Source organism: Taeniopygia guttata, chromosome 3, assembly GCF_048771995.1.
Source record: "Taeniopygia guttata chromosome 3, bTaeGut7.mat, whole genome shotgun sequence".
NCBI classification, from domain to species: domain Eukaryota; kingdom Metazoa; phylum Chordata; class Aves; order Passeriformes; family Estrildidae; genus Taeniopygia; species Taeniopygia guttata.
Window position 1 is genome coordinate 60,196,933 of NC_133027.1, and position 27,980 is coordinate 60,224,912.

The 27,980-nt window shown below is 38.3% G+C and overlaps 2 long non-coding RNA genes across 3 annotated transcripts in view; one reads left to right on the forward strand and one right to left on the reverse strand.

The window, feature by feature from the left end:
* The window catches only part of LOC115494348 (uncharacterized), a 178,847-nt gene that overhangs the window by 129,355 nt on the left and 21,512 nt on the right, over positions 1-27,980 (reverse strand). The window lies entirely within an intron of this gene.
* Positions 1,693-27,954, forward strand: LOC140683714 (uncharacterized). Its single transcript, XR_012055068.1, has 3 exons — positions 1,693-11,318; positions 23,929-24,009; positions 26,396-27,954. It is a non-coding gene; the product is annotated as an uncharacterized lncRNA (long non-coding RNA).

Consider the following 27,980-nt stretch of genomic DNA (forward strand, 5'->3'; position numbering starts at 1 on the left):
GTCTGATTTAGTTCAGAAGGCTGAATTATTTCTTTATTATAACTATGCTAAAATACATCAATATACTATATAAAAGGAGGATACTAAAACTACATACTACTTTCTCTGACTCTAACTCTAACACAGCTCGTGACCCTCTCTTGAGAGTCCAGGCATAGGTGGATTGGATTGGCCAGCAGGCTCAAACAATCCTCACCAGAATCCAATCAAGCACTCACTCCAGGTAAGCAATTCTCCAAACACATTCCACATAGGAAAAACAAGGAGCAGAAATAGAAATTGTTTTCTCTTTCATTTCTCTCTGTGCACCTCTATGAAAATCCTGAGAGGGAGAGAAATGTGCTTGCCACATACACCCTAACCACCTCTCCCCTCTCCCCACAGTTAATCACCACTCTGTATGAAAGTCTCAAATGGATCTGTGCAGAAACTTGTATCCTATCACACAGGGACCAGGGCCCAGTGTAGTAGTTTGAGGCTGGAGGTAAGAGCAGGTCAATGTGGCATTCATCATGTGCTGTCCAGGTGGGCTGTATTTAGGATGATGATTTAACCACACATAGCCTTGAGCCAGTACTTCATTCTCAGTTGTGCAGAACAGGACACACACTTTTAGTGCAAATGAAATAAAACAACATCTCTGCTAGCCCTGCCATCTGCAGTCATGCAAGTGCAATTCACAAGAAGATTTGAAAAGCACTTGTGTGAGTTTCTACCCAAAGGCAAAGGTACTGCCATCTATCATATGCTTTAGGGGACATCCCCATGCCCCACACCAAAACCAGCACCTGAGTTCATGCTAGAGAATATTCCAGGGCAATGGAAATCCACTATCCCTTCTGTAAAATTGCTAGACCCTTATCTGCTTTTAGCTATATCTGAATTTCAGCTTTAGCTAACTAATACTCACTCACAGGGCTCTGACACCTGCTTGGGTACGAACATTGGCTGAAGCCAACTTCCGAAAGGACATTTTGATGTGATCAACCAGTTTGGGAGAAAACAGTTTAGAGGACATGGACACGAAGCCTTCTACACCACTTGCCTTCACACTGGGAACAGTTATTCAATGTACTGCTTTAAATTAACACAGGGCTACTGTGGATGGCCAAAAATCCAGTGTGGGGTACAGGAGCTATGCCAAACTCCTATTCTTTAGAATCCAACCGAGTAACCAGAAATTTCACTGTTTCTGCAGGTTCCTGATGGAGTTACCCTGCATAAAGAAATGCTTAGAGAAACTGGTACTAAAGCAGACATTTCACTGAAAGGATGAAAAAACCCCACTGGTTTTTGTTATGTTCTTTTCTGAGCATAGAGAGGCCAGCAAAAACTGAGATCAAGAGTATTCTTCACTAAAGAAGAAAACTTGTGATTTATTTCATCTTTCAGCACCTTTTCAAAGGATGTGTAGGCTAAAATAAAAGATGTTTAGAGAACGATTTCTACAAAACTGCTTTAGAAACATCTCCATTATCTTTTTGAACCAATGAACACATTCACTAAACTTCAAAATACAGTATATTCAGTTAAATATTTCATCTTTCCCCATAATTTAATTTTTTGGCATTTTAAAGCAAAACTACAGTGATATTTATGATTATCTCTCAAAATAAATTGGATTTTCACAACACAAAATGCCACAAAAAATAGCTGCAGAAATCATTCCATTTCCAGTACAGAGATTAAAGATACAATTGAGGAACAAAATGTCTAGTTTTAATCAAAGATCAGAAAGAACAAACCAGATTCTTTCTTTCATTTATTTTTTTTAATTTCTATTTTTTACTTTAAGCATGAACCTTTTTAACTTAAAAATAAATTATTTCAGAGATAGAGATTCTGATTTTATTACCATATCAGAAGAAATATTTCCATCCTTTGAAAAGCTTTCCATGCATTGTTAAATGACAAATGCACTGAAACAATTTCTGGTATCAAAAGGCTAAAATTTCAACTGTTCTGTGTCTTCCTATGGGGTGGAAATACAGAGGGGAAAACAATATCAATATATTTTCGATCATATTAATCTTTGTGAAGATTTACTTGTGAAGTCCACCAGCTTCAGGCACAAAGGCAGACTCAGAGAGTTTGGAGCTCCCCTCCCTGTATGAGAGAGTTTACTGACCAGAGGCATGAAGAGAGCTTGCAGAGTATTCCCATGCCAAGTGATTTCAAGTCACTGTGTTTTCAAAATTTTCAAACATTTATTTAGAAAAGAGGAGCAAAAAAACAGAAGGATAAAAGACACTTCTACAGGAGATACCTAGAAATATGCAGATTTTATTTTTCCTCTTATTTTTCTTTCCTTGAGGTCAATTAAATGAGTTAGAAAATGCTTTCTCAACAGTCAATCACATCTCTCAAATTTTGAAACTTGAAAAACTGAAATTCCATCTTCCTAAAGTCTCTTGTAATAGGAATGGCTCTATGCCATAATTAGCTAATGAGAAAGAAAGCATAATGGATATAAAGATGAATATTTCCATTTGTAGTCATGCTGCAAATGCTATAGTCATGAAATTGCTTCTGTTGCACTCATTTTGTTGGCAAAAATGCCAACACAAAAGGACATATGAGTTGCAGTGAAGCCTGTGGAATTGCTGCTCTGGCAGCAGTTATGAATCTAACTTTGTTTTCAGATGTTGCTGTGCCTTTGATTGCTTATATCAAATCTGCACAGAAGACAGCAATTGTCACTGGCAAAACTGCTGCTAAAATAAATTTGGAAGTGCTTTAAGTCAGTGTGTCAAGTTGTACCCAGAATCTGGTCCAAGAGGCAGAAAAGTGAAAAAATTCTTTCTCAAGATGGCCTTTTTTATGTGGTCAGGACTCCTCCAACAATGCTCCAGCAGTTGTGAGACCCATCTAAAATTCTGGGTTTTTTTGGTCAAGGTGAGAAGGTGGAGGAGTGTGTTTTGTTATGTTACTTTGGACACTGCCCGCCTGAAGTGTTGCAGACCTTTTGCCTGCCTTTCAAAAATGAATCCATGCCCCAGGTAATTCCTAAGTTGAAAGATGGACAGAAAATATAAAGCAATGTTATTTGGCTCTACCAGGTTGGAGCACTGGAGTGATGCACTAGGACAGCTTGATCACAGAGCAGCTACTTCTTGTACCTTATTGCTGCTGCCAGTACATCCCTAAATGTCCTAAAGAAAAAGCCAAGAAAGACTGCTTTCTAGCAATTCTATTTTTTTTTTTTTGCTTCTTTGAAAAGGCAAGAAAAAGACTGCTAAGTATTTAAAATCTGAAGCTTATATTCTCAGTTCAAACTGTTGTCTTCTATAAAGAGCTTATTTTGAGATGTCTCTGGTGTTAATCACTGGAAAGAACCAATTGCCTAATTATTGGAGTTCTACCATCATACTGCATACGTACACTGAGTGCCTGCCCCACTCAGACTATTTCTGGCTGGGGCACACAGCAGGATGAGGTGCCCTGGGAAGTGCTGGGAATCAGGAAGAGGTGTTTAGTGACCACTTGTGACTAGTAAAGTCTTCTGGGTGTCTACAGGGTAGTCTGCTGAGCTCATGGGGCACTTGTGTCTGCCTCAAGACAGCAGAGTGTGGCACAGGCAGTGGGCCCCACCTCACAGGATCACCACAGAGTTGGCCCCAGCAAGCATTCTCAAAGAGCCCCAAGAAAACTGAAATGAGGAAAAAACACAGATGGTATGATTTAAAGCAGTATCACCTAACTCAACAGCGAGATCAGAGTGCCACCAGCACTCCTGGAGGGGAAATTTTCCCAGAACTTGTCCTTTACACGGTCCTTCTGTCAGGAAAGAGGGAACTGAGGCTGGATGTCACTAGTGTCAGCAGGAGTGGAGGCACTTGTGAAGAAAGGTACAGTCTAGAGGAAGTATGTGGTCATTGCAGGGCCTCCTTTCTTCACTCAATTCTTGTGTTATTTAGTGCTTTGCTGCAGTGGGAAATCACCAAGAGCAAGAAGGAAGAACATGAGAAAATACCATTTGTAAGTCCTTTTAATAGACTGGCTGCTCTGCACAAAGAGACCACAGGTTGGAGGGTTGCCACCTGGTCACAATTTCCAGATCAGACAGCAATGCCACTTGTCCACATTACTTTTGTATACAGACCATTTTGAGCAAAATTAAATTATTAAGATGTTCCAGCCTGTCCTCAGAAGAAAACTACATAGGTATGCATCCATTATACTTGGGATCAATTAAAATGTTTTTCACTGCCTTGTCCCAAAATTAGAGTGATATTTAAACACCATTCGAGGGCTTCCTTGGATATTGTAATGCCACATTTATATATGGTAGAGCTCTTGCTGACTACTGTCAGCCCTTTTCATTTGCACTGAAGCTGACAGCAGAATCTCAAAGAAGGGTATCATAGATTTATACCCTAAATTCAGCTCTCCTCCACACTGGGTTTTGCTGTCTGAAAGGTAAACTATGAACTGTTGGGGAATTGTGTTAGGATGTAACAGTTCTCATGATAAATGAGCAGATCAGAGACTTCACAGTTTTCATGACTATCATGATTCTTTAATTTTATTATTATACTTTGCACCATAATCCAGCAGGAAGACTTATAGTGGAAATGGGGATTTCATTGAAAGGTGGAAGCAAAACCAGAAGATATTTTGTTGAATTTGCTTGTAACTGGAAGAAAAAAAATAATAGCATCTAGACTTGTTAATTTGTCACAAATATTGTCAACCTCCTGTCCTTCAAAGGCAATGCAAAAAAATCTTTATATTTAAAAAAAAAAAAAGTTTCTATTTGTAAATAAGCACTGAAAATACAGGACTTGTAGATTAGTTAAATTAGGGGAAATTATTAGATAGCATTAATAAAAATTCTCCTTCTTTCCCAAAAACCCATTTGCTGAAGCAAAAGCCAAGCCTTTTTTAAATAAAACTTCAGATATTAACCAACAAGCATACATACTTATCACAATGAGAAAACCTCAGCACTAAAATACCACTTTTAAATTCAAGATAAATGACACTGTAAAAACAATTTCAATAAGGTTTTAATGTTAATATAAGGCATTTTTATTAGTTGACAGAATATGGATGGATTATACTTAAAGATGAATATTAGAAAAGTAATTCTTCCAAGTTTCAAGCATCATTCCTTTAGCTGCTGTTACGTAGAGTGTCAGCACAACATTTGCATGCCTATATTTTGGTGTTGTGTTTTTCAGAACACTAGCCTAAGGACCAGAAAACACTACAAAAATAAAAATCTATAACATATTTCGTACACTAATATTTAGAGCTTAAAATCTCAGGACAGAGGGAGGGAGGCTGAATATAGAAAACATTTGTCATTCCAAGAGTTTCCTGCCTCTTGCTATAATTAACATCAACCTTTTTTCAAAATGTTTGCAATTACAATGACAAAAGTATAATTTTAAAAAACAGTAATAAATGTAATTGCCCATATTATTAGTATTGACTGACACCCAGCACAAGAAAGTCATAAACCTGTTCGAGCAGGTCAGGACAAGAGCCACAAAAATGATCAGGGGGCTGAAATACCTCCCCTAATGAAGAAAAGCTGAGAGAGTTTTGGTTGTTCAGCCTGGAGAAGAGAAGGCTCTGCGGGCACCTTATTGTAACTCATAAAAGGAGCTTAGAAGAAAGATGGAGAGGGCCCCCTTTGTACCAGGGCATGTGGTGACAAGACAAGGAGTAGTGATTTTACACTAAAAGAGGATAGATTTGAATTAGATCCAAGGAAGGAATTCTTCAATAATGAGGATGGTGAGGCACTGGAACAGGTTGCCCAGAGAAGTTGTGGATTCTTCATCCCTGGAAAAGTTTCAGGCCAGGTTGGATGGGGCTTTGAGTAACCTGGTCTAGTGAAAGGTGTCATCCATGGACAGGGGAGTTGGAACTAGATGATGTTTAAGGTACATTCCAAACCATTCTATGATTCCTCAACAGGTTGCTGCTGAGGCAGTAATAGTTATCATGGGTTATCTACCACCTTATTGAAAACCAGTAAACCACATATAAAATTCTGTTCTCTTGGAAATGGTTTCTTGGAATCTATAACTACATAACCACATGCTGCAGTTCACCTTGACCCTTCTCAGCTTTAGAGTTTCAACATTTTCCTGTCAAACACTGCAAAACGTCAAAAGCATACAGCTAGCACAAGTTCAGCTCTCAGATGCTGACTAAAGGAAGTAGCTGGGTAAGAGTGGTTGTGTTTACTAAAATATAATTGTTTATTCACTTCAGCTCTTCAGTGGGTCTAGGTAAAAATAATTGCTGAATATTCAAACACATGCTGTCAAAACACTAACTTCAGTTAATTAGATTCTTCTGGATATAGCTTAAAATATGACACTATGTTCAGCTAACTTTCACTTTGGGGGCAAAATGCCCTACAAAATCATGCTTAGAGGCATTCTGTCCCTTGCAGTTTGCACAGAATTACTTTGTGGAGATCTTTCACAGCAAAATTCTTCAATAAGTTTTTCTGAACATCCTCTTAGAATCAGAGAGTAATCTCCTCAAAATAATCACACTTACTTGAGATACAGCACTCTTACCTCCCTGTTATTTTTCTCTAGAACATCACCTAGACAACCTGACAGTGCCTTTGCGAGACACTGACAAACACGCATGTCGAGAGCACCACATTTCAAATGCCTGCCTCATATTCCCCTACTTTCTTCTCAAGTCTATCAGCTTTTCCTCCAACTTCTTTTGAAGGGCATTTGAAAGGCACTATACAGTACTTATTTACATAATAATACCATATAATGGTACTTGCACTGTACTACATTTGGTGTCTACTACTGCCATGACCCATGTACCTTCATTAAGGTGAAGTAGTGGCAGCCATTAGACATTAAATAGAAGAGTCTTGAAAGTATCATGACAAGACACAGTTGATAAATGCTAATTGATCTTCTAATAAAGTAATTGTGTGAGAGATGAGAAAACCTTCTGGAAGACTGAAGACTCTTAAGATATATTTTCCAGGAATAATGAGTTATTGAGCACTTTATCTCCTTAAGAACTAATTGCGCAGCTTAATCTATAACAGGTAGTTTCAAAGGCAATTATGAGAAAATTCATAGATGCTTTCTACATGCTGCATAATAAATAGACACATTGGCAGGGATTAAGTGGCTTCCTTCCATTCCATAAATTGTTGACATTACAGACCCAAGTTCTTTGCTGCAAACTAAGAAAAGAGTTTTATTCCTTGACATCTTGCTGAAAGAAGACCAGTTGCTAATCTACTGTGTAAGATTTGCAAGACACTTAATCACTGACTACTCTGTATGGTAATCTGTACTTCTAGGTTGCTCTGGAGGTGGTTTTTCCCCTTTTAAGTTGAAAAAAAAATCAACCAACCAATCAAAACAAAAATAACAACAACAAAAACACCATAACCGGTTATCTTGTTTGGAATCTAGTAAGTGCAGGAAACTGTATACCCTTATCAAAACAGCTTGGTGTAACATGTTATATCCTGCCTGTCAGACAGTTAATTACACTTAGAAAATGAAGCCCATGGTGATCCACACTCGGTCTTCTGCACTAAGATATCGGAGAATGCTTGGAATAAAACCTGTGAAGTCAGTGGCAATGGAGAGGATGGTCAGTAGTGTGAGGAAATGATCTCTCCTACCTATATTCATGGGAGCATGGAAGCACTTTCCCTGTGCAGCTACCTGAGCCCAAGGAACTTCAGGGTTGTTACTTCACTTCATGCAGTCCTTACTGGAAACACTTGAGGTGTCTACAGGGCAAAAATGATGAATGAGAGTGGCTGCATCTTTTCTACTCGTGGATACCTGAATGACTTTTAATTTGGTCCAAGTTATTGCTTTGTGTAAAACTACCAGAGGGGAAAGTAATAACTGATTTATTGTTAACTGCCATACGGCTCTAGCTAAAACTCTGACCTGCAGCAGTTTTTCAGCTACTTAATGTTCTTTCATCATTGTTAGATGAGCTTCTGTTTTTAAGAAACTGACTTCCCTATGAAGGAAACAGAAAAATCTACATTCTTTACTGATAACATTTTTTTCTCTTGAGTTTTGTAAAGTTTAGATTGATGCCTCACACTGCAAAAAGACTTCATGGGATCTGCATTGCTCATAATAATATTTATGTTGATAAAGAAACAAGACAGGCCAAATTATAAGAAATATAATTAATCAGGTTGTAGCAAAGGACAGTATTTCTATAAGCAACTTCAGTTTCGAGAAACTATATTTCAAAGTAAGTATGATCTAGGAAGCACACATCCTAAATTTCTTTACAGTCATTTTCCTTTTACTTACCAAAAAATGTATTGTATACCAACATGCCTTTGGTCTCCCCTTGCTCATTTGCTTTACCAGCTGAACATTGTCAGAGTCAAAAATGGATTTGTCATTCTGCTCAAGTTCTGTTCTGAGTTTTTCAAGTTGCAGGCTACAGCCACAAGTTCCCACAGTGTGCCTTTGTAGGCCATAGTAAGTAGCCTTTTAGATTCTCATATCTTCTTTAGGGAAAATATTTACACATCCCAAAGAAGGAATCACAGGTCACTGCCTTTATCAGCAAAAGACTCCACTGTCAGAGGTATTTCCCCTGGATCCCAGAAATACATGTTTTTTTGTTTTTCCTGCCTTCCCTCTGGATTTTCCTAGTCCTTTTATAATGATGATAGAAGTTTTATACCCAGTATTCCAGTCTCAGCATAAAAATCACCTCACTGCTTGCCTATTTAGACACCCAAGGGTCATATTAACATTTTTTAGTACAAGCTGCACTGACCACTTATATAAAGTTGTTAGTATTTCCAAGGTCTAAGTAATTTTCAGAGGCAGGATGTTCTATGTCCAAGTCATTAAAATCAGATTATGTCCTGTTGTTTGGGGGTTTTTTTGTTTTGTTTTTTTTTTAAGGGATCCCTCTAGAGGAAGGTGAGGTACTAAAATGGAAATTCTGAGGTGTTAGAGAGGGCCTTGAATTAAGATTACACTGGGATGCAACATTGTATCTCTGATAACATAACATAATATAGAAGTTTATAACAACAGTTTTTCTCAGTTCCTCTTAACTTTCTATGTACCCCTTTTGTCCCTACATACATAATATATATCATTTGACAGTCAGCATGTCCATTTACAATTGACAATTAAAGTACCTGTTCTGTACTGCTTTTTAATAAAAGGCCATTTCAATCCTTCTGATTAGTCACATCTTTTTCATTCCTTTTTTGTTTACTCTGAAAGGCCTTTTATCTGATTCCATGTTCAAGAATTTCTGAAAGGAAATTTGTAAAAGTGATTTCAGTATGCTACACTGCACAGTGATATTGCAGCCAAAGACATAATTAACGGTGGAGTAGGGGACGCTAATGTTTGCCTATGTCTGTAAACTGGATAAACTAATTGCTGAGTTTGCCTATGCCTGTTGTTTAGTTTGCCTGGCTTAAGTTGATTTTTGGGTAACTTTACAGATAAACATTTGTTAGCAAAATCAGTGATTTCCCAATTAATGACTATGAAGGAAAGCTTACAGCGTACTAAAGGAAAACAAGCTGTAAGATGTCTACATGTTAGGTTTGTCTTTTAACAAGCCAAGTAATGAAAATAAACTTTATGACTCTAATAATAACGAGTAGGACAGCTTACATGATGAATATCAAGGATCAAAATAGGTTATTTGGGAATGATCTGCTAAGAAAATTTTATATTTTTTTTAAGTAATCTTCAGAGAATGTACTTAATTTGGGAAATAATTCACCTGACAAAATTTCTGAAAATGTTTTGGCCATTCAGATCCATCAGTGTTAATTGAATTAAGCAGCCTAGCTTGAGAGGCATGCTTTTAGTTCTGTGGTTCTATATTTTATGTACATTAGTGGTTTACTCAAGCTTTACGTACAGAGAACAGGTGCAATGGTCCAACATTTACAGACTACCTCTTGGCCCAACAGATCCATAAATTATTTACATCCAAAGTTCTACACCTGTCCTGTGAGCACAGCTTCCAGTGAAGTCCATAAACAAAGTAGCCAATGAATCAGACTCCAAGCAGTCCCAAGCTCTCTTCATCAACCAGAGAAAGACGACAAGCATAACGTGTATACCCACACAGCTTACTGATATTATTCAATGGATAAACCATGGAAGTGAGAGCACAAAACTTCAGCCAGGCAGCCAAGAACTCTTCACTTTGAAATTTGGTCTTTCTGGCGAAAAATACTTCTGTAACTGCAAGTGGCTATGGCCTTCCTTTTAATAGCCATAGTGAGAGCACAAATATCCTCTGTAACAAGGAAATCTACTTGGCATGAATAGAGATATTCAGCGTTATTGTCTACTTTTGTACAGCCTTGCTGTTCTATCCCAATAACAGGGAAGCAGGGATGAAAGCTGACCACTCCCTTCTGCTGTGCAGTATATTCTGGAGTGCTTAATGGTATTTGCAGAAAGCTTTCATCAGCAGATGTGCAATGTATGCTTATCATATTCTGCAAATTTCATCTTATAATTTGCATCAAGGTGTCTACCTCAGAATCACGTAAGCCCAAAGAAGAAAACTTTGAAATCATAAAAATTGAAAGGTTAATAGAACCAAAATTGCCACACTTTGGAAAGACTTTTTTACTCATCTAATAGGCTCTCTAGGGAGAGATTTACTGTTTGAGACTTATTTTCTTTAAAGAAAATTATTGATTTGCTGAGAGACATTTGAGGGACAGAACTGCAGAAAATCTCAAAGAAAACGTTAGTCTGAGTCCTAATGTGCTCTTCTGGAATAAGATAGTTTATCACCACTAGGAATTTTTGCTGAATTTTACTATTACACTCATATAATGTTAATTTTTAAGACAAGACAACTTAAAATTCCAGAAACTGAGTGCTTGTAGAAAGTTCATATCAAAGCAGATAGAGCAATTATAGCCACTTGAAATTCAGAGCCCCTCTTCTCCTCCTTTTGGGGCACTCATGCATAAGTGATGATGTAGAGTTGTTCCTAATAATTATTTCCTTACCCAAGTGATACATATTCCAATTTCCATGTTAATTAAATTCCTATAACAAGCCTTACTTATCCAAGTTAAGCTGAAGACTTGAAGAAAAAACATTTCATGAATTATCAGAGTTCATTTGTCTTCCCAGTAATGTAAACTGTGATTAACTCACATGTGCAATTTCCTTCTGCCCACAGCGATCCCTGTGCCATGTGCTGCATAAACACTCCTGGAAACTGGGCTTATACATGCAAACTGCATCAGGATGCTCGTTATATCTGATGCCTGATTATTCCACTTCTCCTCCACCAGCTCTACGCACTAACTTACTGTAGGACAGGTAACTCAATTAAATCATTAGAATTTCTCCTTTCATTGTGCCAAAGAAATCCATGCCAGGCACATGGACAAGCCAAAAGTCTAGCAAAAACTTAAACCACACGGTGGTTTAAGAACCTCACCTCTTCCCCACTTTCGGGACAAAAGAGATTTTATAACACTTATCCAAGAGCTTTAACTGAGCCCTAAGGTCTCCCCTTTGCTTTCTTTCACCTCAAATTACCTGGTATAGATGAGAGAAATACCTTTGTTCTGGAAAGTGTTTGGCATGCTGCAACTTTCTCTCCTACTATACCACATAAAAACAATCCCTTCTGTCCAAACTTTTAACTACATTTATTCCCTTAAACTGTAACTAGCTGTATTTTTGAAAATGGGAATGAAAGTTAGACAGGGAAGAAAATGACAGGTGTGTGTTCTCCCAAAGAAAGTTCAGCTAGATATCCTGCATCTTCCCCAGCTGCACCTTAACCCAGAGGGACAGGAACCAGGCAGAGTGAGTCACACAGGTGAGTGTGATGTGTGAATAAGCTCCAAGCAATGGGGTCCATGGGATGTACTTGTACATGAAAATTCAGGTGCACTTGCTGGCAGGATAGTAAGGGAACTACTTTCCTGCAAGGAGATTTTATATGAGACATTGCTCATATGTCAGACATCACATCCTCCAGGGGTGGCACCACAACTTGCTTGGGGTGCCAGTGGTGTCAAGCTCAGGTGATGCTATAAGGGCCCCAAACAGCCTAAAAAAAAAAAAAAAAACAAAAAAAAAAAACAAAACAAAAAAACACCAACAGCAAATATAACTGAGATAAGAAATGGCTTTGGAAAAATGAAAGGCAACTGGGTATAATTGCACTACCAACATATGAGGCTTAAAGTTTACCACAGAACATAGACATTGTGTATCCTTGCTTATCTTGCCCTCTTTATTCTAAAAATCATATTGGGATCCATCACAAATCCAATTTTGTTTTTTCAAGATTCCAGTCTCAGAAAGCTGGGTATGCCAATAAACAAACATATTCCTCCAACACAGAAAAGGAAAGGGTTCAGATTAGTTATGGATATTCAACCAGGAAAGTGTTAGATCTATTATACAGAGCACCAAAGAAAGATAAAACTAACTTCCAAAACATTTTAAATATTAGAAGTGTGACAAATTCTGTGAAAAGCAATAACATCTGTTTTTCTACCAGCTGTTACTGCTGAAAAAGAAATAAGTTGTTGAAGGCAGAGGTCCTATTTCAGAAATGAATGAGAACCAGAAATCTTTAAATATAAATAACAATGTTCTTGTATTTAACATGATCATTTAAAATTATCACAATCTTGCACAAAATATGGCTTATATTTTAAGGGTAGAAGAGGGTGCTAGAAAGGAGAGGTGATAAAGCCATCCTCTCTAATGGAAAATAGAGGAACAGACATTTATCTAGTTCATCTGTAATGACAGCCTTTCCTTGCATTTCTTGTTTTAATCTCTTTGCTTCACAATATAACATAAGAGAGAGTTCAGTGAGTTTTCTGGGAACTGGTTCATGGGCAAAAAGATAATAGCATGGTTTTTTTATGATTTATTTTTTATTTTGCATATAATTGGATTTTAATTCCACTCAAAATATATTTTTTAAAAAATATATAAATGCAGAACATGTTTTTCCTTTCAGCTATTGTGTGGCTAATACAGTTTTTAAAGCATCATACTGCTTTGCACAGCATGTTATTATTTCCCCTCCAGATTGAAACACTGTCTTTCAAACACTTTTGTTCAAAAGGTCTGCTTATGCAAAAGCTGTTAAAACAGATCTTACTGATACAAATACTCTTCAAGCCACATGAGGAATTATTACTGTTTTGTTTTGAAAGCAGAATATCTATCCACAGCTGTGGAAGCCAATATTGCTTTGACTTAAGGTTCTGACATTGCATAATAAAGGAGTTTAATAATAGTTTTATTACATATGGCTACCTAAATAGCTTTAACCAAACAAAATTTAAAACAGAAGCAACAATTTAAATGGAACGTAAATTTAAATTTAATGTCATTGTCTAAACCAGCTTCCATTAAAAAATAAGAACTTCACTTAATTTCTGTGCGTATGACACTGAATGATTCTGCTTTCTCTGGAAATGACGAAATTCAGATATCTTAGAGGTGCTCTTAGGCAAACAAGGGTGGTAAACACGGGTGTGAAATGGCAGCACAGCTGCTATAGCTCACCTGCCCTTGTGCTCTGCCAAGGCATAGCTGTGTGCTGCTTCTGCCCTTGGCCACAGCAGGCCAGCAAAGCTGCGAGCATGGACAGGGCAGTTACTCATCACAGCCGATAGTGCCGGGCATGGCAGCCTGAGCTGCTGCTCCCAACACCTTCCCATACACTTACTGTTCCTTAATGGAATGTGGGCCTTAACCACCAGCTGATAACGGGAGTTGGGACGGTACTGGCTTTCACTAGCAAATAATGGAAAAGCCACACAACTCCCCCGAAACCATTTGTTCTACACACCTGAGTCCTGATCACTTTTCCCAGTAATACAAAAACGTGTAGCCTTGTGCACCTGTATTTCATCTGTAGTCAGCATGACAATATCATTTTATCCTCCCACACGCCTTTCACAGCCTTTTGGAAAAATCTGTGCTAACAAGACGATTGCTGCAGCTATGCAATGGGCTCTTTCAAGTAAGGGCATGTCAGGGTTCTGTCAGCTCTCCTCAGACCACATGGAGAAAAAGAGACATTGGTCAAACAAGAGGCCTTGCTGTTGCCTTCCAAACAGTTTACCTTGCACTGAAATGGTCTAGAGGTGGGTGTGTAAGAAAATGAATAGCCAAAATACACCTTGGGCATTAAGGAGGGCAGTGGTGCCAGCAGAGCTCAAGATTCTACCTAGGAATCTAATCCATGTGGATTAGATAGAAGGAAAAGGATATATTTTCAGATTTAAAAAAGCAGGCAAGTCAGTAAGGCTGATGACAGCTACACAGGAAAGAGTCCCAAGTGTCAGAGATTATATTCTGCACTGACAAAAGGTCAGAGACACAATCAACAGGATAAGTAGTGGAGAAAAAATTCAGGGAAGATTTGACAAGTGACATAGCTGTCAACAAATAACTTGAAGGTTTGCCTGCCAGCTCAGTACAACATTTCCGTAAAGTAATGAAATTTTTAAAAAACAGAGAGACAGGTGACACAGTCCACTACTACTTTGTCTGTGGTATATTCGAATTTCTCTTGGACATCGAAAACAGTGAATTTATGGAGGTCACCTACTCCAGAAGTTCTCAGAGTAGGCTTTTAATTCATACTCTAAGACAGCTGGAAGGTCTTTCTAACTATTACTTGGATGCAATGGATCACCAAATATATTAATTCATAGACATTTTCCCTCCATATCCTAATCTGTCTCACACGTGTCAAAATAACGTGAGTGAGTCATGCACTATTTATCTGTTGCCAAGTACTATGCCTGTCAAGGAATGCAAACTTGGATTTAAAAGGTGTCTAAATTTATCTGGCAAAGTAGGAAATAATTTGGATTACTCATTAGCATCAAAGAGCTTTCCACACTGTGCCCACAAAACATGACCCTCTAGGCCACAATTACCCCCTCCTAACTTGTTATTTGTGTGTACATGGTGTGCAGGACAAAATACACAACAGAAAGAGTGTGATCAAATCAGGCACTTCATTATCATGTTTTCCACTCATCTGTCCAATTATGATTCATTTTACTAGGTGAAGTAAATGGTTCAGCACTGACACGCATACTGATCTCTGCTCTTCTAGACACTGTGAGTAGAGACAATATTTCCCAATTTAAGGTCCCCCTGATGCAGATCTTTGAGTTAGAATATGGCTTATTTTAATTCAGTTTCTGTATTTTTAACAAGTAATGTGCATGGGCAAGGGATTGGTGGAAGAAGATTTTAAGGCTCTGCGAAGCTTTCTAATCCTTTTTAATGCTCCATAGAGCTTTAAAATTGTCATTTTCTCAAAAGCAACATGAATGTGGAATAGGCTTTCCCTCAGTCAAAATAGTCATGGATAGGAAGTGTAGGAAGCAGTTTCATTTCCATTATATGAACCCTGCCTTATTAATTAGGAAAATGATTCTCAAAGATCTTCAGTGACAAAGCCCACTTTAAGTAAAAAAAACACCACTCTTTATTAACTAAAAGGTTAAAAACTATTCTCTGCTTTTGAGTTGCTAATTTTTACTAACCTGTTTATGAATATTGGTCAGTTCTTCACCAGCAGTTAAGAATAGATACATAATCTGGAGGGGGAGGTTTTCCCAGTTTCTGTCTTTTCTTTTTGCTTGCCTCTTCACTAAGCTCAAGATCATGTACTAATGACAGCACCATCTGCTCACTTAGTTCATAAAGAGTATATTGTATAAACTTTTGTCAGGACAGCATTCTCCCTCTGCACTGCTTTCCATGGCAAGTTGGCTGTCACAGAGGCCAAGGCGTCCTGGCCCACTCAGGACAATCCCTTGTCTGTACAGACGGGGAACCAGGACATAACATTACTACAGGATTTGATGTCCCTGTAGGATGGACATCCTGGAGCAAATCAGAGCCAACAATGAAGAGCTCAGTGGGGATAAGAACTTTCTGATCTGTTGGAACACCCTCCAGCTGCACCCAGCATGTTACTGGTTAATGAGATGAACATCCTAGGTCCATCACCAGAAGGGCTTGACTCAGCTGCTAGCAGCAGCAAACACAGAATAAAAACTGAAAAAAACAGAGTGTGAACAGGACTTTTCAACTGGTTTTGTTTGTTCTTTGTATTGACATGGTGGTTATACTTTAGTAAATCAGAAAAGGTATTATTAGAGAAAAAACATCATGGAAGAGCTGGAAAAGACCATGACATGGCAGGTTAATTCTCCAGGCTCATCCTAGAAACTCCTTACCCTAGTGAACCCTGGCACTGACTACTGTAGGGCTGGTTTGGGATAAGAACCCATCACAAAGGACAGGGTTCCAGTGTTTGACTTTCACTTACAGTGCAGCTCTTCATGTCGTGTAAGTGCCTCACTATTGCACAGACTTTCATACTGAAATAAAGAACAGAGATTAAATAAGAGAGCAATTATGAAAAGACAGCCAGAAATTAGCTGCAACCTACAGGGGCTACTAGTAAATCGAGCTTATTTCTATTTCTACCACCTATCTGATAAAGCTAGATAAATTCACTTACAGAAGATTACCTTTATTTAATTGAAAAATAAAATATCAGCAAATTCAGGTAAATCAGATAAAAATCAGATAAGTCTTCTTCCCTGTGTTACAGCTTCCCAATCATTTTTTCATTTTATAAAATAATTTTATTTGCCACTGTTTTGCTAACTATTAAAAGCGGGGTGCTTTTTTCTAATTTTAAATTCACTCAAAGTCACAACTCATGGCAGCTGAGTATGGCTATGATTAATGTCCCAAATCACTTCTGTTCAAGTTGCCACTGCATTTCACTCTACAATATCCGAGCACTCAGCACCATCTCTGGCCAACTGTGTTAAGTACAAGCTAAAACAGAAATCCCCAGTAACAAATTCACAGGACTCAGGACAGATGAGGCTGACATGAAGATTTTGTAGACAAAAAGATCTTTCCCCATCTGGAACATAAGATGCCCCCAGAAGTGAAAAACGTGAAATTTGATTCACATCTTTCTATATGTAGAAACTCTATAACATTTCTATAAATTTCTGTATTATGCTTTATAATTTGTGGTTTTGTTTCTCCTTTATCTAAGAAGCATTAAACCTCTGTGTTTTCTGTTAGAGGATGGCAGTGCTTTCTGCCTTGAGTTTATCTCACTATTTCATAGTAAATGCAGAATGATGGACTAGATATGGAGAAGCTGTGAGGATAAAATCCCTGTGAGGATTGGAATCCATATTTCACACCTTGGCCCCTTACAGCAATGAACCAAACCTAAACCACAAATCAAAAGACCCATTTTTATTACAGAGGAAAATACTGCATTTGAGCTTACATATCTGAACTAAGAAAAATGCTATCCTCAACTTTCATACTGTATATTGAAGACTGCATTTTTCCTTCATATTTTAAAGTGTACATATACTTAAAGGATAAAGATAATATGTGGAATCTAATTTGCACATCACTTTTTCTTTCAAGCTGTGGGAAGAATCAGCTTCAACTTATTTGGCTGCATTAACCCATTTGCAGGTTGAACACTATATAGAAAATATGAAATTACTGTAGTTGAAAAATTATTCCCTCAAGCTATGTAAGCTGTAACAGGAATACACTCTCCCTTCCCCAAACATTCATAAACACATGTATGGAAAAACTACAATTTTGAGGCTGTGTGGGCTAGATCAAGGCTTAGTCTCTGCAAGTGGTTTCATTAACATCTGTTTTTCTTCCCCTGGCCTCATGAGAATACTTAGCAATTTCCAAAAGGAAAAAAAGACCTTCAACTGTATTTGCATTGTACATAAAACAAGGACAATGATCTCTTACTTTATGAGTCTGTGTAAAGTGCAAGAGTATATTTCAATTACACATTAAATTCTGATCCCTAACCCAAAATAACTCAGAAATTCTCAATGAAGTAAACATAACATAAGTCTTCTTTTCTATTTTCATTCTGTGGTCTCATATTCTACAACATCTGAATGTTCTTCTTCACACTAAAAACTGATAATCACCTCATTTATTTAAATGATTTATCAGAATGAGGGTTGACTCATAGGAGAAATCTCAGATTTCAATTCTACAAAAGCCTAAATGGCAACTTAGAATGAAAGTATTACAATAACCTATCATAGAATAGGTTGCATCTATTTCTCATCTACTTAAGTTTAAACATATATCATTGGTATTCTAAGTAGCCAGGCAAGAAATACCAATGAATCATCCCATTGCACTTTCTCAGACATCCCAATGACATTAAAAAATAAATCTAAGTTTTCACTCGCCATGATAAGTATGAAAAAACTTTACTCAACCACAAGCAGAATTTCTGCTCACCAAGCATAAAAATGTCTATTCACTGAGCATTTGCTCAGACTTTTATGCTGATTGACTTCCTGTGTTTTCTCATTCCTTGCATGTCCTCTTCCTGTTAAGGTGAAAAGCAACTGACTTTCAACATCATAATGTGGTTGTGGAAAAGAAATTTAGGTACACATCTTTGAATACTTCTGTGGATTTAAAACACAGTGCTCAAAAGAACTACTTGGAAATTTGGTTAAAATCAGTTGTGTCATCTGGAACCTCAGCAGCCAGATGTCATTTGTATCCCAGTCCTAGAAGATCACACTCATTGAATCTTCTAAAAGTTGTGCAATGTTGCATAAGCGGGGCTCACTGCTTTCCTTCATTTTATTCCTTCAGCCCCCTGTGTGCCATCTGACCCCTGTCCCCTGCTTCTGTCTCATCCAAGGGCTTCCCCTCTTCACCCTCCTCCAAAACAGCTCATCTTCTGTTGTCCCACATTTCCATTTGCCACATTGCCATGCAAAAGGTCTCTCATACGCTCTTTAATCCTGTCCTCTTTTCTGATGCCAGGATTTCTGTGTAGCCAGTCCTTCACATGCCACACTCTTTTTGATATCTTTTTGCTAGGTATAGAGTTTCTCCATGTATTTGCACCTTCCTATTGCCTCTTACACTTACAACTCTTCTGAAGTTGCTCACAGACCTAAGGCACCTCCCCTGAAAGAAAGTAGGGAACAGTGAGGATGGTAAAAACAGCTTTTGGACAACACTGATCCTTGCTTGGCTAAGGTAATAATACCAGGGGAAAGAGGGAAAGCAGGAAAAACAAAGCTTAAGAAACCCTCTAATGGGTCATTAAATGTCAGTTAGGTTTCCTCTATAAAACAGTAAGGAAAAAAATTAGCAGGAGAGAAAGCCATCTTCAGTTTCTTTCCATACCCCTTTTTAATAATGCTTTCCTCTCAGTTCAGTAAGGTTCTCTCTGCCAGTGCCAAGAACCTTGCCTGGAATTTTCATTAATGAGATGCAATTTTCAAAAGTACATGTTGCAGAGAATTGGTCCAATGCACCATGAAGTAAATATGCAATCTTGACTGAGCCAAAAGAACTTGGTAGAGCTGATTTCAGTGGTGGCCCCTAGATTAAAACTAAATATTCAGCAGTTAGCATAGCTAAGCAAATGGCCATTTTTGAAGGCATATTGCAAAGAGAAAAAGAACCTTTTTAAGATAGCCAGTCATTACAGCTATTTTTCCAGCTCAAGGAGAAAGAGCCTAAGAAAATGTGAAAGAATTCAATCTGAGAGAACGAAGAAACTGCTAATAGAGTGTATGGCATGTTTTCATTCAGTTGGGGTTCTGCAAAATTTTTTATTTATTGCAGATATCATGGTCTTAAGCCTGTAGGACTGGGGACGGTAGGCTAGCTACAATACCTTTCTGAAGTGTTGTTCCAAATTGTATAGAAATTTGCTAGAAAGAAGAGAAGTTAGAAAAGAAGAAATAGCAGCAATTCAGTGGTCAGCCTGAATTGCAAGCCTATACTAAGGGAAAAAGTCATGGTTATGCACGCAGAAATCTCAGAAGAATGTCTGCTTCCTTCTAAAAGGGTCAGCAACACCTCTAAGGACAGCAAACAAGCTGGATCCTGAAGTTTGTGCCTTGTATGACGATTATTCAAAGCAATACATTATTCAAAGCAATACACTCTCTTAAAATCCCAAAAGGGCTGTGGTTCAGTAATAACTTTATGGGAAATGTGACATCCAAAGCATCAGCATCACTTAGGGATGGTATGTCATTCCCTCAGAGTATCCTCAATTACTAGCAATGTAACGCCTCAAGGAAATGGCATGGTACATGGAGTTCTTCTCATCAGCTTCTCAGAACTGCTTAGATGAAACAGTGCCACACATGACTTAATTCTTACAATTGGGATTCACTGACAGCTACTTAGATGTTGTTTACTGTCATAAGTCCAGTGACAGTTTGTCCTATATCCCCTTACAACTGGGTTCTTTTAATGAGTTTGGGATGTTTTGTAACAGGAAGCTTTTCTAAGCTTTCCTCTTAGAAACACATCTTTGAATATGAAAATGATTGCTGATGATGGGGCAAACTCTTCCTTAATTAAAAAATCAGTACAAGCCCAGACTAAATTTTGCTTTTTATCTCAGCCATTTGAAAATGTTTGCAGATGAGATTTGTCCTTGGCCGTTGCACAGAAACGTAAGACAAATAAACAGAAATATTGCCTCTTATATTGCAAAAATTCAGAATTACTTTTTGGCATTCCCAGTTTTTTATCTTCTCTTCCCAGTTGTTTGATACATATCAGAGTAAACACCAGAAAAACAGACTTAAAATACTCACACTAATCCTGAAGTCATGTGTAGCATTTACTAATGCCTTTTACTTCCGTAACACAGGATAGAGACTCCACTGGTGTCTGACTAAAAAAATGTATGCCAGGGATGAAATCTTAGAGAGATTGACCAGCTTTGCAGTTGCTATAAATCATTAAAGCTCCAGTGGGTTTCATGCCGTGCAACTGAACAAAGATGGTTTACAGCTTCAGAGAAGACAATCTGCAGCTGTTCTTCATAACACCTTCATTTAAAACTTTGACATTAATTCATAAAACAGTAGAAAGACACTAACTACAAGGCAAAAAAAGGAAGATTTGAAAGGATAGTGTGACAAAGAGGAGACAGATGTGTACAACAGATGTAAATGCCTCAAAGCTAAAAAGCAAGTGCTACTCCCTTGACATTTCTTTTCTGTCAAAATATAATGAAAGAATAGCAAAAAAGTGTCTCTGTAATGCACATAATTATGACTCTAGCTGTAGACATATTTGCTTGAAGTTATAATAATAAAGGCATTCCCAGGTGCTAATGGTGACTAATCAATCTTCTCTTAACAGGTAACACCTTTAATTGAAAGAAAGGAAAAGCACGTTTTCCCAATTCAGTCCTAAGAAGTCAATCAAGAGAGCAGAAGCATTAGTTATGTACCACAGAACCTGAATTAATGTGTATTATTAGAATTCAAAAATTACTTCTACCGAAAAATTAATATTCCCCCAGCCCCTGCAAGAAAGTTAATACTGTTGATCACATTTCTTGAAAATTGAATTTCAATTCAAATTTCTTGAATTGAACTTCTTCATATTATTCTTCAGTAAAGATGGAGAAATAATGAACCTCGATATGCAGAACTGTTTCCTCATTCTTCTCTGGAGAGAGGGACAAGCAAAATTTGCAGCTATTCCCTGCCTGCCTGCTCCTTTCCAAAACTCATATCTTTTCAAATCTGTAAAGGGTTCAGTGGAGGAAAACCATGTTTTCATCTAAGCTACCTGATGATGTGCTGCTACACAGATTCACACAAACATGCACACCTGGCCTTAACCTTGACAGGTCTTTAGCATGGCCTCCCTTGCCTCTAACTCTAAGAAGTATTCATCAAAGAACAGGGAATGGGAAAAAGAATTTAAAATACAAGAATGAGTAAAAATAATGGCTGAGCGTAGTCCACCATTCACAGTGATAACTTGCTTAGATATTGCTTAATTCTTGCTTTGCAAGAAATGAGGAACTGCAGAAGGCTCCACTATAGTTCTTTAGGGCAATTCCACTTCTATGTCTTCCACCTTTCTCAAACCTGGAGCTGAAATAATATCTAGGGGCCCCAGAGTGACCACGTAAAAGCCAGTGCCAATTGAGAAGTGCCTGACAAGTCTACTTCCTTCTCTCAGGATTACTTCTCATTTATGTCTTACTATTGGGAAGCAAGTTAGGAGCTGATCAGAGTCCTCCACCTTGTAATTCATGTCAGTCCTGCTCTGGAAATGCTGCAACGCAATCAGCACTGAAGGAACTCCAGGTCAGAACAGGAGTTAGCTCAAGTTAGCTCAAGTGCTGTTTGCATTAGAGTGAAAACTATGACCTCAGTATAAGGTCCATCTATGCCCTGCTTTAATTATCATCATTCTTTTCTAGATGTTGCTTCTCTCTCTCTCTTTAAAAATCCTGCACCTAAGCAGCAGGCATGAAAATCCCTAGTTATATTGCTGACATTATTGCATTCTTCTTCTCCTTCACGCGTTTCTGACTGCTCCCACAATAACTCCACAGCACTAGTTTCCTCATTTACTGTAAACCTAATGCAATGATAGTATCAAAACATCAGCCTGGCTTGTCGATCACCCAAGCAGGCCTTGACGATTTTCCAGGGAGAAAATATTGCTGAAGGAATAAAAAGTGCACAAACCCCCGTTTTTTAAAAAAATAAGTAAAGTAGGTAAATAAGCAGGATTTATAAACTCTGGATTTGTAAAGATCACTAATTTCTCTTGAGATTTATTTTCTCTATTCATTAGCTCCATTTTAATTCATGTACAGGTAAAGGGTCACATTTGTGAAACATGGTTTTTATTATCTGTGAAAATATTATGATTCTCTGTTATTCTTAAAATAAATGCAATTTTCAGGGAGTCCTTTATATAGATCCAATTCAGCAAAGCTCTTAAACAAATATTTACACTTCAGTAATGCTATGTACAAAACAACATAATACATTTCTTGATTTTCCAAGATGGTTATTGGAATGCTTACTTTGACAGAAACATTTCCTACAAACATACACCCACCACACACACACACACACACAAAATTAATAAAGTCATTCTTCTTAACAAAGAATAACTTAGCAATGAACAATCACATTGGCAAACAAACTAATCATTAAGTTCCTAAGTAAAAACACCTCCCGTGTCTGTGTGGAACAAGTCACATTTAAATCCTGCTTTGCAGCTAGGACTCCACTGTTAAGTATTACTGTACTTAACAGCAATAATAATAATGGTGTTAACAGTCTGGTCCTTGCTCTCAAAGTAACTCGTTCCACACACAGTCACTGGGGTGGAGCCTTTTGTACCACGGTGTCTCAGGAAAGTAAAGGAAATGCACTTCTTCAGCAAATGCACATGAGTCCTGCTCTGCCCACCCAAACCCAAAGGCACATAAAGACTTCCAGTGCCTCCCAGCACATGCATTCCCTGGGCTTCAAAACGAATACAGACCATACCATGGATGATTCCCAGCATCCTACAAATGACATCTTAATAATTTTGGCCATAGCAAATGTTCTGGGAAATGCAAAGATGAACAGAAAACACTGAACTGACCTTCTACATGTTTTCAGTTAATCGAAAAACATCTTGCTACATTTCTAAAGGGAAAAAATAATGAAATGCTTTTGTGCTTCTTTGCTTCATTTTAATTTTTTTTTCCAGATAGCCAACTAAAATACTTCAACTGTATGAACTTTTCTTAGCAAGTAATGTTTCAACACAAGAACAAACAATGATGAAAAGAAATGTCCATTAGGGATTTTTATGTTGAACCACAAAGAAGGTAGAGAAGTAGAAATGCAGGATGTCTTGTTTTCCCATGAGTCAAAGGCATCAGCTCTTGTCTTTCCATGTCATTTTGCTATCAATAAACTGTTGCTAGGAGGTGAATGTTTCCATGGCAATGCATGAACTCTTAGTTTCACTAACAGCACTATTCTCCACACACTCTCTTTCATTTTCTGACATTATTTATTTTTTCATACCTCAGGAACAAATATGGAAATGAAAACAGAGCAAGACGGGCAAATCCCATATCAGACTATAGCCTAGAGAAGCCTGAGGACTCCAGGTAAACGTCTCTGCGACAGCATCATGGCTTTTGCCATAGTTTACGGCCACTTACTTCTACTTCAGATTTCTGGCATGGAGCAGAGAAGTATATCAGGTTCAGGAAATTTTCTGAAACCTGAAAGGCGGCAGCTTGTGCAGAGGAAGCTGCATTTTCAGCGCCGGCTTTGCTGGACGCGGAGCCTGCTCGGGGAAGGCGGGGCAGCGGAGCCGGGCGGCGATTGCCGCCTGTTGGGTCTGGAATGGCAACTGCAGGGCTGGAATGGCACCTGGGGGCCGGAATGGCACCTGGGGCTGGGGGGCCCGGGGCCAGGCTGCGGGAGCGCCCCGGGCGGGCCGGCTCTGCCCGCGTCCTGCCGCCCTCCCTGGGGAGGCACCGCGGCTCCTCCGCCCGCAGCGCTCAGAGCCACCGGCGCTCCAGCCCGCTGGTCAGGCGCCGGCTTTTTCTCCATAAACTGCTCAAGTAAGCAAACATGAAACCGGTATTTACAAATCGGGTGAGAAAATCAAGCGGTGCAGCTACTTTTCCTCCCCTCCTCTCTGATTTTTACAGGAGGAAAAACACCTTGGGAATGAAATTTGTTGCCTGCATCTGTTGTCTCCCTCGTTAGGCAGAGCAGACAACAGGGATAAGGCCATAGCTATCATCTCTCTCGCTCCTTTTCTGATTTCTTTTACAAGCAAAACAAAGGAGACAGGGAGTTAAATGGCAAAGGGGGAAACAGAAGCGTCCCTTCTCACATTGCTCCTCCATGTCCAAAACAAGCTGGGAGCTGCTGGCATCCCCTTGAGATGGCTCTAAACACTGACAGTAAGAAACTCTTGACTGGCTCACCCAATTTCTCCCTTCAGGACACTTGTAACTCATCCTACTGCTCAGCGTTACCTCGGGCTCAACTCAGATATTTCTGAAGATAGAGGGCAAAGCCAGAAGGAAGAAGAAAATAGTAGGTTACAGAAAAATCATACACAAACAGGGAGGAATCTTGGGAGAGATTCTGATTCAGCACAAAGAAAGTTGTAGATAAGGCAATAAAAGAAATCCAGATCTGTAGTTTCTTCTTTGCCTCCATTCATTAGATGGCTTTCTAGGAAAACGTGTGTGACAGTAAATCCCAGCAAGTACAATCCTTGAAGAGGTGAGCTTTGAGGGCAATGGAGATCATTGACCACGCTAGAAATAAGACCCAGAAACTCATAAAATTTTTTAAAAGATCTTTGTTTTTAGAGTGGACCTCATCAACCAAAAATGAAAGGCATACTTATTCTGTTCTTAATTACAGGAATACAACTTCAGAGCCCAGTTTATGAGCTCTTTACACTCCACCCCTTCTGCCTCACAAAACTTGTGTGGCAACTTGTGCTAGACTCTCAAATATACACAGCATGACTTTTCTCCTATAACACATAAATATCTCTGGTGTTAATTACTTTGTGTTGTTTTTTGACAAGTGGTTTTGACAGCTCCCCTTGATCATGGGACAACAATTTTTTTAAAATACTCAATTTTGTAGACAGTCACCTTAAGCAGACGGTTTTCTACAGCCAAAATGAAGAATATTTATGGAACTCCATTGTTAAATATTGATCTGTTACTGCTCTTCATCACTTGGCTGTTCGCCTGCTCCCACAGTATAAAACCCCACGTAGTTAGAATCTCATCAGAGTCACATATTTAGAGAGGTAGTCAGGATCTCCAGAAACAATGAATTTATCTCTCAGCAGCCATTGCCTTCCCTTATTTTGATATATTTGCCCTTTCACTGAGTGTATTTTCCAGTGCCACATTGAAAGTTTAAGTGTTTTTCAGTGCTTCTTTCTGAGAGGACAATGAATCAAAAGTAGATCAGCCTCAGACCCATATACTTGCTTGAAGCATTTTTAACCCTAATAGTGTTGTTCCTCACATTCCAAAATTAGTGTAGGGTGTGTGACCTGTAACTAGCAATAGTGATCTTACTGGTCCCCTTGAAAACAACATTAGTCATAAATATTAACAGTTGTCATAAAGCTGTCCTTTTAATCAACATTACCTGAAGATGCTGAGCTGTGTCAGCTGGGGAATCAACACTACAAAATTTGTGGCTCACAATGAACCAATTATTGCAAAGAGTTAAGTAAAGGACGCACATTTGGCTTAATCATGTTGCTCAAAAGCTGGAATGGGGGACTGTCACCAGCTCAAACAACTCATGAGGTACAAGATAAAAAGCACAACACTATCAGAATTGCCATTAACTGTGCCAAATTCATTGAGAATGTCAAATGCATCCAGATACTTTTTTTAAAATGTTGTCATTTATCCATTTTCAAAACCCTTTTTTTAAATGAAAAGTGGCTCAGATTGAGACATGGCATAACTTATGCTCATCTTTGACCGTTTCTAGTGCATTTGAAGATAAATGATATGCTGGAATATGGCCCAGCCCACACAGGCCAGTGAAATCCTGCAGTGGAATTCAGTGGACTTTGGGATAACAAAATGAGAGGTCCTGAAGGCAAGAAGAAGCATTGACAGAGGATAACACTTTGAAAGGCCTACATTAAGTTCATAAGCACCATCTGCATGGGAAACTCAAAGGAAAAACACCAGCATGTCTCTCAGCATTCCTTTCTGCCATGTAAATTATTTTCAAGGGATACCAGCTATCTTCCCACTGCAAGACAATAATGTGAAAGCCCCAACTTCAGATGCTGCTGTGGGAATGCTGCAGGGAATATCACTGGCAGGACCCAAGGCTGTCCGCCCAGGCCAGGGGAAAGAAGGAAATAGCACAGTAATTGTCCTGTACTTCTCCCATGGCTGCAGCGCTCTCGCACCCAAGCAAGCTTATTTAAAGCAAACATAATGGAGCCCTTTCCTCTGGCACCCCACAGGGTATAAACACACGTCTGTTTTCCATCATAACCGACAGTTCTCATCCTTCCTGCTTTGAATACAGAACTAAAATCCTTCTTTGCAAACTGGGAGAATGAGCTTACAAAATAAGTTAGGGGTACAAACTCCATATTTTCCCATCATCTTTGCCAGATCCCTATCAACATTTCTTGCCTTCTCTTACAGCAAGACCATCGAGGAGTGGGAGACAAAACAGTATGATATTTAAAAATTAGTATAGTGTAAATTAATTCAGATCAACAAACATTAAAGTTACCCAAATGCAGTCTTGTAGGTTTTGTACAATGTCACTATGAGGAAAGTGAAGGTTTCTTCCAAAGAAGGCAATTTCATCAGTGATGAATGAAGAAAAATAGAAGGCAACCTCTGAAGTACTTAGTGAACAGGACTGCAGCCTTTAAACCAGGTGAGGATTTGCACAGGTTCTAAGAGAGAATATTATAATTCCTAGTTCACCAAAACATAATTTTTTATACCTTATAATTTCTAGATTCACTTCTCTAATAATACATTCTCTCAATTTTTCATTTCTGGTTTCAGATGAGTTAATTACAATAGCCTGTAAATATATTTAAATATATTACAACTAAAATTGTTTACCTATGTTTCCAACCTGAGCTCCACTTAAATTAAGTTTTGCCTGTGTATGAATTAAAAGAACGTGAACCTGTGGCAGGTACTCTTATTTGGTGATAGAATTTGATGCAAACTGAGTTATGACTTTGTAAAGAGAAATTGAATACTATAAAGTAAATCTACACAAAATACATTATATTACATGATTTTCAGCATTTACCAGTCTTTAATATTTTACTTTCTTCAGTTCTTGCTTGTTTATGCAAGATAAAATTAATGTTTTTTTAATACCAAGGAACCTGATGTTTTCTGTATGTTTATAAATTTTCTGTTTCAGTTTCTTGGTCTCGGGCTGTCATTGCTTAAAAACTGTCCTTTTATCTGCATTCACTAAGTTTTACATCTTGCATATACTCAAGACAGCTTGCTTTTCATTTTTGCTACTGTTAATAAAACTAACATTCTTTGACAGTTTTATTCGGAAAACATCTTTATTT